This window comes from Microtus pennsylvanicus, chromosome 4 (assembly GCF_037038515.1).
Source record: "Microtus pennsylvanicus isolate mMicPen1 chromosome 4, mMicPen1.hap1, whole genome shotgun sequence".
Classification (NCBI taxonomy): domain Eukaryota; kingdom Metazoa; phylum Chordata; class Mammalia; order Rodentia; family Cricetidae; genus Microtus; species Microtus pennsylvanicus.
In genome coordinates this window covers 53,630,743-53,646,743 of record NC_134582.1, presented here as the reverse complement: position 1 = coordinate 53,646,743, position 16,001 = coordinate 53,630,743, and positions in this window count along the sequence as shown.

The following is a 16,001-nucleotide window of genomic DNA, read 5'->3' as shown; positions in this document are numbered from 1 at the left end:
ACAGCAATTAATGAAAAAAAACATCGATCATGATTTCAAAAATAGAGCAAGTAAGTGTATATGGAAGTTTGAAGGAAAGTAGGAGAAGGGATAAATTATATAATTATATTGCAATCTCAAAATAAGACTGCATAATAATATACTCAAGGTATTCTACAGTATACTTGCATGTTAATACACAATTATGTAAATAATATATTGGAGTTCAGTTAGCCATGATCATCAAAGACAAACATATTATTAAATGTTAATTTCTTTTCTTGGAAAACAATTATCTCAAGTCCCTTTTTATACTGGCCATGTTCAGCCTTTTGTAGCTTTTGGCAAGGCACTTTCCTTGTCATCAGAAGAAAGGAGCAGGTGGCACTTCCTAAAGAAAATCTTGGACAAAAATGAATTTAAGACGTCTGTGTGGGCAATGGACACAGACAGACGAGCCTCTTACTGCGATAACTGGCTTGGGGTAGTCTTCATGCTGATTACACAGTGATGGACCTGTGTGTCAGAAAGGCTGAGGTCAACCCATATGAGAGTCCACATATGGAAAACCTACACACGAGGCAGGGGTCACTTTAAAAGAAGAAACCATTAAAAATAAAAATGAGAAGTCTTTGATCTGTGCTTGAGCCCTAGAGAGGTAAAACCCATAGAGATTCCATAGACTTCATGGGCAAACACACATTGCAAAGCTTTTCATTACCATTTTTAGTCCAGCACAACGAAGACTAAAAGTCATTTTTTCTTATGTCACAATGAATTTGCATTAAGTTACTAGAATTTCTGAAATCACGGGATTAAATCAGTTACATGAAAAAAAGTTGATTCATTGACTTTAACTCTCTTTACAATTGAGAACCAGAGGAATAAACTAAAGTTTAAATATCCTCAGATTTATTCTATGCTAAGGAATAGTTAATTTATTCTTTCACCGTTTTTCTACTTTAATTTAGGAAGAAATTTTGACTTTGAAATAATTTTACATATGGAAACTCCAAAAACTCATAAGAGAAAAAGGTTTTCTTTATTCAGTAAGGTATTTCATTGGTGGTCTTTTGTTTACTAGTAAGAAAGGCTTGTATCAGCACAGGCTGACACATAATCTGCTTTGGGTAGTCAGATGGCTGTAAGAACGGATAGCATTTACAATAATGAGAGAAGAGGGAAGAAAACACAGACACTATTAGCCACTTCTTAGCTGTGTGGCTTAGAGAAGCTTGTTCAGCCTCACTCTCTGGCTATCAGTATATTTATTGGCAAGGAGGTATTATGCAGTGCTCACATGACAAAGGTTCCTACACATACATGATACAGAATTTACCAAATAGGCTTCAGTCCACCCTGGTGTTCAGCAAATGATCAAAGAACATATATTACTGCTGGCATATATGATACTTTTATGAAGGGAAACCACAGTTCCCTAGTTAAGTTACTAACATTTTACTTTCAAAGAGTTACAGAACAGCACTTTAGCTATTTTTGTAAATGAGAGACACAGGTAGTAAGAATAGATGGGGACAATGCCGTATCAACACACAAGTCAGAAGTCCCAGATAAATAATTCATTACCAAGTGATCAGCAATGTACTTACACATACACATAACTTTTACAACTGAGTAGATTGTGTTATAGACAAAAGAATATACGAGTGTGTATGTAATAATATCTATATAATATTTATATGTGCATATATCAGTACATACAGATATATGTATATGTACATCATGTACACATATAACATATTTTGCTCTGGTTCTTATGTGTGTGTCTGCAAATATGCAGAATACATATGTTATACATATTAGATAAGTCTGTATAAATCGAATACATATATGGTGCGTTTCAGATATAGATCTCTCTCTAATACATTATCAACTGTATATGTAGATATATTATCTATAAGATACATTGTATCATATCTAATATATATTATATATTATGTTCTATGTATAATATGATACATATGTTAGATATAATACATATTTAAAAAACAAATAAACACAGGCCATGAATTTGAATGCAAGCACAGGGTATATGGGAATGGCTGGAGGGAAGAAAGGGAAGAGAGAAAACAATGTAATTATATTTTAATTTGAAAATAAAAAAGCTTTAGAAAACATAATAAGTAAAAAATAAGTCTAATATGTATCTCAGAATACTGCACATGATACAGAACAAAGGATGTTTGCTCACGTGTGTGCAAGTAGACGTGGGCAGATCTGGACAAACCCCATGTATCTATCTTCCTGCATCATCTCTCTATTTTGTGAAGAGGGTGTTTACCACTTTGCCAGTCATGTAGATTGGTAGCTTTGTCTTCAAAAATAACCACTGAAAACAATCAAAATCTGTAACTTATTAAATCACATAGTCACACTGAAAGATGGTGTGAAAATCAGAATCAAAGTTGGTAAGCTATACTTTCTTCATCCATTCTTCCATTGAAGGGCATCTAGGTTGTTTCCAGGTTCTGGCTATTACAAATAATACTGCTATGAACATAGTTGAACAAATGCTTTTGACATGTGATAGAGCATCTCTTGGGTAAATTCCCAAGAGTGGTATTGCTGGGTCCAGGGGTAGGTTGATCCCGAATTTCCTGAGAAACCGAAACACTGACTTCCACAGTGGTTGCACAAGATTGCATTCCCACCAGCAATGGATGAGGGTACCCCTTCCTCCACAGCCTCTCCAGCAAAGGCTATCCTTGTTGTTTTTGACTTTAGCCATTCTGACAGGTGTAAGATGGTATCTCAAAGTTGTTTTGATTTGCATTTCCCTGATTGCTAAGGAAATTGAGCACGACCTTAAGTATCTTTTGGCCATTTGAAGTTCTTCTGTTGAGAATTCTCTGTTCAGTTCAGTGCCCCATTTTTTAATTGAGTTAATTAGCATTTTAAAGTCTAGTTTCTTGAGTTCTCTATATATTTTGGAGATCAGACCTTTGTCTGTTGCGGGGTTGGTGAAGATCTTCTCCCAGTCAGTAGGTTCCCTTTTTGTCTTAGTGACAGTGTCCTTTGCTTTACAGAAGCTTCTCAGTTTTAGTAGGTCCCATTTATTCAATGTTGCCCTTAATGCCTGTGCTTCTGGTGTTATACCTAAGAAGCGATCACCTGTGCCCATCTGTTGTAGGGTATTTCCCACTTTCTCTTCTATCAGGTTCAGTGTTTTCGGGCTGATAATGAGGTCTTTAATCCATTTGGACTTGAGTTTTGTGCACGGTGATAGATATGGGTCTATTTTCATTCTTCTACAGGTTGACATCCAGTTGTGCCAGCACCATTTGTTGAAGATGCTTTCTTTCTTCCATTGTATACTTTTAGCTCCTTTATCGAAAATGAGGTGTTCATAGGTTTGTGGAAGAATGGATGAAGAAAGTATGGAATATATACACACTAGAGTACTACGCTGCGGTAAAAAACAATGACTTCTCGAATTTTGCATGCAAATGGATGGAAATAGAAAACACTATCCTGAGTGAGGTATCCCAGACCCAAAAAGAAGAACATGGGATGTACTCACTCATAATTGGTTTCTAGCCATAAATAGGGGTCACAGAGTCTACAATTGGCGAACCTAAAGAAGCTAAGTAAGAAGGTGAACACAAGGAAAAACTTATCGTTATCCTCTTGGATAAGGGAAGTAGACAAAATTGCCGGGGAGAAAAGTGGGATCTTGGGGGTGGGGTGGGAAGGGGGTAAGGGGAGATGGGGAGAGAAAAGGTAGAAGGGAAGGAGGGGGGACTTGGGGAAATAGGAGGATCGGGATAAAGGAAGGTTGGATAGGGGAGCACGGAACCACAATCCTTAGTTAAGGGACCCACTTTAGGGTGGGCAGGAGAATTGACCCTAGAGGGGCTCCCAGGAGCCCAAGCTGAGGTCCCCAGTTAGTTCCTTGGGCAGCTGAGGATAGGGAACCTGAAATGACCCCATCCTAGCGCAATACTGACGAATATCTTGCATATCATCTTAGAACTTTCATCTGGCGAGGGATGGAGCTAGAGACAGAGACCCACACTGGAGCACTGGACTGAGCTCCCAAGGTCCCAATGAGGAGCAGAAGGAGGGAGAACATGAGCAAAGAAGTCGGGACCACGAGGGGTGCACCCACCCACTGAGACAGTGGAGCTGATCTACTGGGAGCTCACCAAGGCCAGCTGGACTATTACCAAAAAAAGCATGGGATAAAACTGAACTCTCTGATCATGACGAACAATGAGGGCTGATGAGACGCCAAGGACAATGGCACGCAGTTTTGATCCTACGCAATCTGCTGGCTTGGTGGGAGCCTAGCCAGTCTGGATGTTCACCTTCCTAGATATGGACGGAGGGGGGAGGACCTAGGACTTACCACAGGGCAGGGAACCCTGACTGCTCTTTGGACTGGAGAGAGAGGGGGAGAGGAGTGGGGGGAAGGGGAGAGGGGTGGGAGGAGGGGGAGAAGAGTGGGAGGAGAGGGAGAAGAGTGGGAGGAGGGGGAGGGAAAGGGGAGAAAAAAAATCCTGCTTATTCTTAAAAAAAAAAAAAAGTTGGTAAGCTACAACAGAGACCATCTCTGGGCTATAGAAATGGCTCAGTGGATAAAGCATTAGACTTACAAGACTGACAGCCCGAGTTTGACAGCCACATTCCACTGTGAAGGAGAGAGATGATTCCCCTAATGTTGTTCTCTGACACCCATAGCCATGCTGTGTAATACACATATGTACACACACGTAAACACACCAGGCCACAGTGAAAAAAACAAAATATCTAAACCAGAGTATATTTCAACTAAAGGAAACGACCATTCCTGTCTTCCCCACTCATCCTCAGAATGGCATAAATCTCAGAAACACTGCTGTCTTCCTAAGAATGTCCTGGGATGTCCTGTGAATAAAAATTGCTACTGCTTCTTGGGGAAGGAAACTGTGTATCTCCAAGCCACCAGCGAACCAAGGTTTGTATTTGTTTTCATTGAAAAAACCTGAGCAAACCTTTCTCTGTGCATTAAGCCTTCTGACCTTTATTGAAATAACACAACAGTTATTCAAAGGACGCAAGGATGAATTAAAGGTAACTTTCTATTTGCTAACATTCACACAGGGAGTCACATGTGCAACTTTCTCGGAGTTTCTCAGAAAGAATGTTTGCTGAGCTCTTGGCCTTCTCAGGAGAGTGCTGAATTGTGCTTTTTAAAAAGTTTAATGTCTGGATAGCAGAAAATTTGATATGTTAACAATCAGAACTTGAATTAGAAAACTTGAGACAACGTTTAAAAAAAACTAATGGGGAGACACAATCTGAGAGCTAAGGCTGAGCAGCATACAGCTCCTTCTCTGAGTAGCATCATAGACATAGTCCAGCCTGTTATGCAGATTGATATGTTTTGTTGGTAAAGACAGCAATGGCAGTTATTGCATTTTTTAATAAAAATTTCCCATTATATGCAAGATTTCCCCCACCCTGCCCTACCTCCATGGAGAGAGGATCTTGACAGTCCTGTAAATCCTTGAGAGTACTGTAGTATGTATAACTCAGACTTCTGTTCCCATTGAAGAGGGTCACTTGTTCACCCCAGAACAGATAACTCTGCATGAGTTAGCCTCTCCATCCATCTACCTAGTACATTTATCCAGACTTATCTTTATTGTTTCCTTTTGAAAACTATGAGTGACCTATTATTGCTACCAAACAGTGAAAATATGCACTCAAGATTTAAGTGACGTAAGTAATGTACCACTCTCAGTATCTAAGTTACCTTTTCTTACTATTTTATATGTAGCTTACAATATAGAAACACTTGGCTCATATTCATTACTTATATATGCCACGTGTCTTTCTTTCTAGACCATGCTTTTTCTAGACCTTAGGCTATCTCTTATCTACAGTTCTTTTGTTAACATTCATTTTTCTTTTATAAATGGTGTGTGTGTGTGTGTGTGTGTGTGTGTGTGTGCATGAGTGCGTGTATGAGTCTTAAGTGAAGAAGCATGAAGAGGCCAGAAGAGGCTACCAGATGCCCTGAAGCTTGATTTTCAGACAATATTTAGCACACTAATGCTGGTGCTGGGAATTGAACTCAGGTCCTTTATAAAATAGTGCATACTCTTATCCATTGGACCACCTCTCAAACCATTGTCTATATTTCCCACCATGTTTATATATACAAAGCATTGGACAATGCAAAAAAAGCCACACTTCAACTGAGTTAATTTTATTGAGTATCCTGGTGGAAAATGGGTAAAGTATATTTCTAAGGATTATTCTTTCTTCTTAGTGCTAAGAATTGTTCTAGAAGACACACAAATGTCACTAATTATTACTCTTTTAATAATAGAATAGAATCATGTTTTTGACATGTCTCATTTTTGCATGTGTGTGTACATATGTGTTCATGTTTATGTATATATACATAGATGATGGTGTGATATATGTAGTACATATTCCATTAGTGGGCATGCACACATTTGTACACATGGATTTGGAGCCAGAATTTGATATGGGGTATTTTTTCTTAATCTCTTTCCACTTTATTTTATGACACAGGCTTTTGCCCTAAGCCTGAAGCTAAATGGTTTGATTAGCCTGGCAGGATAGTGGAGTTTCACGAATTTGCTGGTCTCTCACCCTCCAGGGCAGGGGTTCTAGACAAGCACTATGATTCCTCTATTTTATTTGAGTTCTAGGGATTTGAACTCAGATCTTCGTGTTTACACAGCAGAAACTTCAACAACCCTGCCACTTCTCTAACTCCACCATGATGCATGTAATCTTAAATCACTTTTTCCCATCTATGGAGTCATAATCACTAAATCACATACTAAGTGACTGTAATAGTATGTGTGTATTTACTCCTCACTCTCACAAACTGGGAGAAAGAAGTAACATCAGGATCAAGACAAGAGAAGGCAATAAATACGTGTACTATGTCTAGACATGTTGTAGTCATCAGAAAATGTATGTAAAAAAACGTATGCAATATCCACAATTTTAATAACATGATCTATAATAGGTACAGAAACCCTCATCTTTTTTTAATTTCTAAAAGGACAGATTTAAACTCTTTTCTCTAACTTCTAACGTTGAATTCACTTTGAATCCAGTGCATTGCTTGCCAAATCTAAGTAGAATGACTTATTCTGGGTTCTTAAAGTTGTTATATCATCTACCTCTATCTTACTGCAATTATTAAGTAAAACTTCAATGTGTCTGGTAGAATTAACAACTTACTTCAGTAAACGTATGTGTATGTACATAAATTTATTTTAAAGTTATTTTAAAGTCTTTGATAATATACATAGAGATGAAAGAGAGAGACTGATAGCAAATACAGATGGTTTGTAGATAGATAAAGGATAAATAAATCGATATACATGGAGAGCCAGTAGGTAGATTTACAGAAGTCTATAAAATATATACATTATGAAAAGACATTCTTTTTATTTAAAATCATATTTTGTATGATAGGTTGTTGTATTATTCGACAGACATATACAAAACCAAAATATTTAAGTGGATTACCTGTATAATTCAAATGAACTAAACATTGTCATTTTCTTTCTTTCACTTTGATTTGGCTTTCTAATTATATAATATTTGTCTTTTGCTTTGATAATGAAGAAACCAAAGGAAACACTTGCACAGTATTGTCCATACTGGGTTGATGGTGATAATTCGAGACCATGAAAATCAGTCTCTTGGTTTATGGAGTTGTCACAATCACTAAAAGTTTATCATGTATTCATTGGAAAGAGCAATTCAAGGATAGTCTGGCACCTGTTTTTGCAACCACAATAAAACTCAAGAGCCAACAGTAAGGTGCCAGGACTAAAACTGTAAAATTCTATTCATTTTTCTATCATGGGCCTTTGTGACAAATTGAAGAACCACTGCTCAGTGTAAATTAAAAAGCTATGGAGTTTGGGAAGGCAATAGGAAGACACATAGATCTTAGAATGAGTCTGGCTCCGTTCCAAGAACTCCTGGAAAGACAACCTTAGACACATGGTTTCTCTCAGGTATCCCCAGCGTTCTTGTTTTCTACAGGCCATCCACTCCTCTCTCCAATCTAAAGCCTATGAGGAAATCCACATCGAGAGTTCAGTGGTTGCCTTTGTTCAAGGATTTAATGAAACTTTTTTGAATCAAACCTTCAAATATTTTTATTATATTTTTGGACTTAAATTATTTTTTACCAATTTTTGTTTATTTAAATAGACTATTATACATTATTTAAATGTTTATTTATCAGAAAGGCAAGGTATGGACAACTAGTCTCCAACAACAGTGTCATCTTCTGCTGACATCTGTGAGTTCAGAACAGAGATGCTCCCATGATGCACAGTGGAGGGACATTTCTAGAAAGGGGTTGTAATGAGAGCTGCGATTTAACTCTCGTTATTTTCTAGCTAAACACAATTTTCCATATTGAAAGTGAGGGGATTTTTGGCATACGTTAAAAATATTAGCATTTTTCACATTGTCTTATATTTATCTATTACCCATGCACATATATTTCCTCCAAACTCAGCTACATTGTTTTCTGCAGAAGTTAGCCATTCCTTTGTCAAATTTCAGAATAACTGTTTGGCTCTCATGACGCTGTACATAAAGAACCATGTTTAATAACCCATTGAGTTACTGCTATCCAACATTTTTCAATATTTCTCTGCATCTGTGCTGGTTAATTTTTCTGATAGGTCAACTTATCGGACCAATAGCTACCACCCTTCATACTTTCGCAAAGTGTGACTTATTTCCAATTAAATATACTCAGATGTTATCTAACACCTACATGAATGTTAGACATAGGAGTAAGAAGCCGGATTTAAGGTAGATTTAAGAGAGCTGATGGACAAAGGGAATAACAAAGCTATTAGGCAGGTGATTCAAAAAGGAAGAAAGAATTCCAGGAAAGGGGAATGGCACAGCACTTTCTTTAACAGGCATTCAGATTTCTCAAGTGGTTATTTGAAACTCAGGCAAGATTTTTAAAACTTGCACTTTGTAAGCAGAGGGAAGTGGATCTCTGTGAATTCCTGGCCAGCTAGGGCTTCACAATGAGAATCTGCCTCAAGCAATTACTAACTGATCAAGTTATACGTTATATAATTAAACAGATCAAATATCCTTAATATGTTATATAGGCAACAATATAGCAACTAAAGCATATGCATATTTTAGTTAAGATACAATAAGAATGAATAATAACACCATGCTACCAAGATTTTTCTTCAAAAGAGGAATTTTTAATTTTTTTTAAATTAGTGTTGGGAAGCATAGTATTACTGATTGGAATCATTTTAGCATCATTTTTTTTCCAGCAAACCGTTAAATGCTAACTTGATTTTAGCAATACTCTACAGTGTTTTCTCTAATAAAATATTCCACTCATGACTTGTGAGTTACCATCTACTGTCCCTTATTTAATATTGAAACAAGGACATCCTTCTGAGCCATTTTCCTGACGCCATCAAGCCAATTCTAAATTTTAGTTTTATCATTGTTTCTCTAAAGATACTTTTTATTTATTTTTACTTTTGTGAGATCAATATAATTACATAATTACCTTACATTCACTTTTCTCTCTCCAACCTTTATGAAGTCCCTCATTTTCTCTAAAAATCCATGACCCCGTTTTCTTATAACATAAAAATATGTATATATACATAACCAAATATATGTATGCATACTCATAAACATATAAACACAACTTTCTCAGTCCATTTAGTGTTATTTGTATGCACATTATTTTAGTGCTGACAACTTCTTAATATGGCGCTGGTAGACTTGCCAGTGTACATATCTTTTCTATAGACCCAGACACTACTTAGAAATTTATCCATGTATTTACTATACCTCAGAACTATTTTTGAAGAGTTGTGTCTGTGTTAAGTACTAGAAACGTTTTCCAAAGAGATGACAATTCGTATTTTTTTTAAATTTTCTCTCACATGATTCTCTCTTTAGAAATCAGTTAAGTGGAAGCAGGAACTCAGATCTCACTTTTCAATCACTAAGAACATTAAGAGGAACATTCTTAAGTGAGCACTCATTGTCTCATCAAACAAAAGCAGCTTACTTGATGTTTCAAAGCATGCCTTTACATATTCTGTACCAGCTCTTGAATAAAGTGGGTTGTTCCCTCTGATCCAGTCAGAGATACAGAAGTTAGCGGTGTCCTTTCATTTTCAGGGAGATAGCTGCATTCCTATGCCATGACTACACTACTAACAGAATCATAGATTCAAGAAATCTAAAGTGACCTTCACCTCTTTCTAGAGCATCTTTTCAATACAGGATCAGAAACAATTAGAAAGGACTTGGACTGGAGACCACATGTGTCTCTGTGTGTGTGTTTACATTCTATAATCAGAAATAATGTCATATGTCAATACAGAATCAAATACACAGTCTTTGTCCTTCAGTGCAGTGACAAACACTAACCTTGGCCTTTCAGGTGCCTTGTTCAACTGTGTACTTTTGGTAGTGTAGCATTCTTCACTGAAATGCCTTGGATCAGTCCTGGGTGTTTACCTAATTGTCACAGGGAGAGTGCTTATGAACAGTCACATGCTGACAAAAGTTTTATGAATATAAACTCTTTATATAACTATTCACCATTTCTTTGGATTGTAATGGAAGCTGTGCTGTAACATATTCTAGACATACGCTCAGCCCTAGGAGCAAGCAGAGAATCTATTTTGTACTGCTTTACTCCTCTTCATGATGCATGATCCAGTTAGAGACATCAATATCCAATGAATTGTATGGATTACCTTGATGAGGTGATTCAATGAAGTTCATGGAAGGTCAGCTCAAGTTTCAGGTACCTCATTCACTGAGTCACTAATTGGCCTCACACCAAATGTACCCTGTGTCAGCCCAGTCCAGTTAACCTCCCTGCCCTATCTACCAAGTCTCTTGTCCATTCAGTGTTGAGTCTTTTTAAAGACACCTAGGCAAAAGTGCTGCAAAAGGAATTGACAGAAAGTGCCAACCTTGAGGCAAACATTGGCAGATTTCACCCCTCTAAGTGGAATGGGTTTGCAGTTTGCTCCCCACGCAGGTTTCTATGGTACTACCACTTCTGTAATAATGGGATTCACACTTCTGGTCTGTGGAGATGCAGTGAGTGACAGCATGACCTCATAAGCTCTTATTCCCATCTTTGACCCACAGTCATGGCGGCTCCACAATCTCATCTATCATGGAGTACATTCTAGAACACAGAAAACAGGAGCTCAAAAAGGCAGAGCAGAGTTCAGTCTTCTGGCTTGTGGGTATAGTCACATTTTACATCTAGAAATTTCCTATGCATTCTTTCCTGTGTGACCCTTGCCCTAGATCTGTCGTTTTCAAGACCAAAGCATGTTGTTTTTGGCTTACCAGTTCTCTTTCTCAGACACTGCCTACCAGTCTTCTAATGATGAGGCACATTTCTTCATCACCTCTTCCTTGATGTTAAGGTGGGTGAATAAAAAGATGGAAAAAAGGCAAGCCATCAATTCTCGAGTCAGCCAGAGCTTTGTGAGCCATTTTCTAAACTCAAGCAAAGTTCATTGTGTCTTTAAGTATAACCTTGGCACTTTAAAAACAACTTTCATTCCATTTTACCAAGGTTTTGGTCAAGGATCAATTTTCTTTGTAATTATATATCATAAGGCAGAGAATCACTGAAAAAAACAGGCTTTCTATACTAATACATAGCATTAGCAACTAAAGAACACACAAAACAAATTAAACATTATTCCTTACGTGACTTTTTTTCTAGTGAAAATAATTTTCCAAATTAAAATAAATAAATTAATGAAAAGGCCATATGTCTAAGAATAAAAGAAGTTGGTGGTGTCTTGAAGACCTCAGCAAGCTTTTGGTCATTGTACTTCATTGGCTCATCATTATACCATCTAATCAAATGGAGCTTAAATACTTCAATGAGCTCTCAAGATAAATTTGATCTGAGCAGCTCAGGTCTCCTGGATTCCTAGGGTTACTGAGAAGGTGAAATATGTTTTTGTTTTAATCCCTGTCCCTGCTCAAAGAGGATTAATGTCCATAATTCTCCTATCTCCATTTAATTGAGAAATGAAATTTGAAGAGCTACCTCCCGGAACACTTCACATTGAAGTATGACCCATCTATTGTCTATACAATAAATCTTCAGCTCACACACACTTGTTCACATCCTCCCTGCCCAAGAGAAGGGAAGAAGAACAGAATTATGCATGTGTGTATGTGTTCATCTCTGTTCAAATTCACAAAACTTACAGTGTTCTGTTTTTATCTTTAAATTACCTCAATGAAGACATTGTCTGAGAAGCTAGCTGTAACTGTAGCTTTCCTCTGATACTCCAGCATACATGTTATAACACATGTCTCTACTTTAGGAATTTTCCAGATTTTGTTTTCCTGTTTTATAATTGTCATTTCCTGCTTTTAATTGTCATTGATTAAAAATATGTATGTAGGGATAAGGAAGCAAGGTGTAATACCTTGAGCCTCATTGCTCAGAAGCTGAACAGGCTTCGGTAGAGGAGGGCCATAACCCTAAATAGACAGTCTTCCTACATTTTCTAACTTATCCAGCATGAAGACTGAATACACGGGTTATATATAAGCCCTACAACTAGTGTGGCAATTTGACAAGGCACTCCCTGCACAGTGGTTTCAATGAGCACTTGGGGAGTCTTCGGTATGTGCTGGCTGCTGCCAGTCTTGCATCTTGCTCTGAAGCGTTGAGAATCCAAAAATACTGGATTTGAAACACGTTAAGTGTGTTTCCTGACATAGTTGGAAATATGCCATGCTATTGATTTGTCAAGAACATACAGGTCACATAGTCTTACCCAGGCATACTCTAGATGCTTCTATGTGATGGATTGAATAATCAGAAACCACACTGTACTTAGTCTGGCACAATTGAGAAGTGCCTCCTGAAACCTTTTCACACTGTTCTAGCACCTTGACTTTTTGGACCAGCTTTTCACCGCTATTGTAGGTGGAATTTTAGTGGGTAAAAATGTTATATATAGGCCACCAGTTTCCAAATGGTTTTCTAGAAGAGCTCCCTTTAGCTTCAAAATAGCTGTGAGATAGGAAAGCAGAACTTATTTCAGAAGTAAGAAGCCAAACATGAGAAGATGCAATGATTAACACAAGCTCTCTCGTGCATCTAACATTGGAACAGCATGTCTCCTGCTAGACAGACCTTATGTATTTGTTAAAGTCATCACTTCTGGTTTTCTGATCAGAAGGGTCATAATGAACCAAAACTCTATGGCTTATATCTTAGAAACATTTTCTCTAGTTTTGTTTTTAATAATTAACATGAAATGAGAAACTGATCAGTACATTTTTTTCACTTTCATTGTTTATGACAAATACATATAAGCACGTGAAAACACGCACATAAACATAACAAAAATACACAATACAGTCACATAATTGCTCAACAAATGCACATATACAAATATCAGACATATACAGCAATATACAAATTCATACAAGCACACACAGAGGCACATATAACACATATAAATACGTGCAATGTACATGTGTGTGCATACACACACTATAAGAAATGTTTGCATAATCATACATAAAACTTTACTAAATTTTATTTTTCTTGTGCTCAGAAAACTAAATTCTCACAAAATTCTATTATTCTTCTTGCACTATATATATACTATCTTCTCTCTGCAAGAATACAAATATGCACATGAGCTCACACTAAATTATCAGAATCAATTTTGTTTGTTTCTTATATTTTTTCTACAACAAGTTAAGAAGTGTTGTAATTTCAGACTTGAGGCTATTTTTCCCTGTTTGAGAAAGTCTTAGTCTAAATTATTCTAATTGGTGGCCATTTTATAATGGGAAAATGAAGTCTAAAGGACAAACCCTGAGGAGATTTGAATTTGGAAAAATAGTAGTAACTGCTCTGCTATTGAATTTGGCTTTTGATCAAGCATACACTCAAGGATAAGATGGGTACTTTCTCTTGTCCATTTCTTTTTCTGATGGAGCTAAATTAAATGACCAAAATGAGTTAAGAATTCTAAGCAATTTATTTTCTGAGTAACTGTTAACAGATGTCCTAACCAGCAGGACAAAAGCTATCCTTCCAGATATCAGACTAGGCTGCCTGTCTTCCCTTGAGAGATATGAAGTGGAAGGATTTACATAGCAGCGTGTTTCAATGCTAGATCCCCATGTTCACTCTCCCCAAATGATTTCCCATCTCAGTTCTCACTGATACATCTTACTTGTGGTATCTGTACACAGAGATATTTATGTCTATAGCCAAGAGGAAGGAAGTTCTTTGATTTTTTTAAGCCACGCAGGGCTTCTGCATATTCCTTTTCTGGTGAATCTTCAGGATGCCTCCTCAGTAAAAGTATCCATTAGCATTCTGGCCAGCACATAGGACTTCAAGGTCCCTTTATATAAGCAATAAAAAGAATCCCATTCAACATGCACCATGCACTACTCCTTGCCCTAAGTTAGTGTGCTCATGGATGAAGAAAGTCTCTGCGGTGTTCACAGAGCAAACACCTGACCTATCCTTCAAGACAACCTTCCAGAGATGTTCCAATCCTCTGATAAACTCAGGAGTAAGAACTTAGAAATATACAAGAGACTTTTTTGTAGCCATACAGAGCACAAGTGGAAAATGTACCTTTTTGAGCATGTTTTCAACTATCCCCAATATATTGCCGTTAAAATGGGGTCAGAAACCCCTTACTATTGTGGAATATTATTTGAACTTGACAAAGACGTGTTAATTTTGTTTATGCTGTAGAATATTACTTTAACTGTGTGAAGGTGTGTTAATTTTGTTTATGGTGCACTTTTAATTGTGTAACAATGTGTTACACTTATTTCACCTTGCCTGCTTAAAGTACCTCATTGGTATAATTAAGAACTGAGTGGCTGGTAGCTAAGCAGAGAAAGGGCAGGTGTGGCTGGCAGCAGAAAGAGTAAGTAGGAGGAGAAAACTAGGCTCAAGAGGAATGAGAGAAGAAAGAGAACAAAAGAACAAGCGAGATGCCTGTCGCTAGAATCAGGCAGCCACCAGCCAGTCAAAGAAGTATTGAAAGTAATATCCACAGTTAGAAAGAAGGTAATAAACCCCAAAGCAAAAAGTAGGTTAAAAAGAAACAGGTTAATTTAAGCTAAAAGAGCTAGCCAGAAATGAGCCTAAGCTAGGCTAAGCATTTAAAACTAATAAGTCTCCATGTCATGATTTGGGAGTTGGCTGGTGACCCCAAAATAAAAAGCGTGTTACAGTTTGCTCATATCCTCAAATCTGTGCAAGATTACTGCCTACCGTATTTAACTCTGCCCAGCCTGCCGATGGTACCAGAGAAAGTGAGAGATCATTCTACAGTCAATATACATAAGTATGAATTATACTCAAAATTTCTGGTTTTTGTCATTCAAAGTTTACTACTCTTACTACAGTCTACTACCGTATTATTTTATTAACAAATATTTGGGTTCATGAAACAGTTTATTGTCTTGTGGTGACACTTTAAAAGAAGCTTCAAAAAATAAGAATTACTCCATGAAGCTTGTATACAATGAATCTTCATATCCATGATGAATGAAATCCTTGAACTTCTACTTTATAAACTCCTAACTTCCTTTCACATCCTACAAAAAGGCCGATTTTTCCATCTTCATATAAAACACTCATAGTTCCTTCTCTGGGTTATTATGTGTTATTTAACTTGTTTACTGTGTTATTTAAATATAAGCAGTTGGCATAATAGCCTGTATTGGTCATGCTATACCAGGTTAAATGATATTTATTGCATTCTAGCTATTAGCTACTGATCTGAAAACAAGAATGGTGTGTATGTCAGTGAATTAGGATAAGAGTTATCTTCCCCGGAAAACTGGAAAGGAGAAGAAGTGTTTACAAAGCATGTTCCCAATAACTCCAACACTTCAGACTTCATTCTTCATGGTCCATAGTGCCAGCCTGACACATTCAGATAATGGCTGAACTCATAGAG